This window comes from Calidris pugnax, unplaced genomic scaffold (genome assembly GCF_001431845.1).
Source record: "Calidris pugnax isolate Ruff unplaced genomic scaffold, ASM143184v1 scaffold953, whole genome shotgun sequence".
NCBI lineage: Eukaryota > Metazoa > Chordata > Aves > Charadriiformes > Scolopacidae > Calidris > Calidris pugnax.
In genome coordinates, this window is record NW_015091618.1 from 1 (window position 1) to 223 (window position 223).

The window sequence follows — 223 nt, forward strand, 5'->3', positions numbered from 1 at the left end:
CCCCTTGGTGACCCCCAACCTCTTGGTGAGCCTCTCTTCATGACCCCCAACCTCTTGGTGACCTTCAGCCTCTTGGTGACCCCCAAGCCCTTGGTGACCCCCAACCTCTTCGTGACCTTCAACCTCTTGGTGACACCCAAACTCTTGGTGACCCTCAACCCCTTGGTGACCCCCAACCCCTTGGTGAACCCCTCTTCGTGACCCCCCACCCCTTGGTGACCTT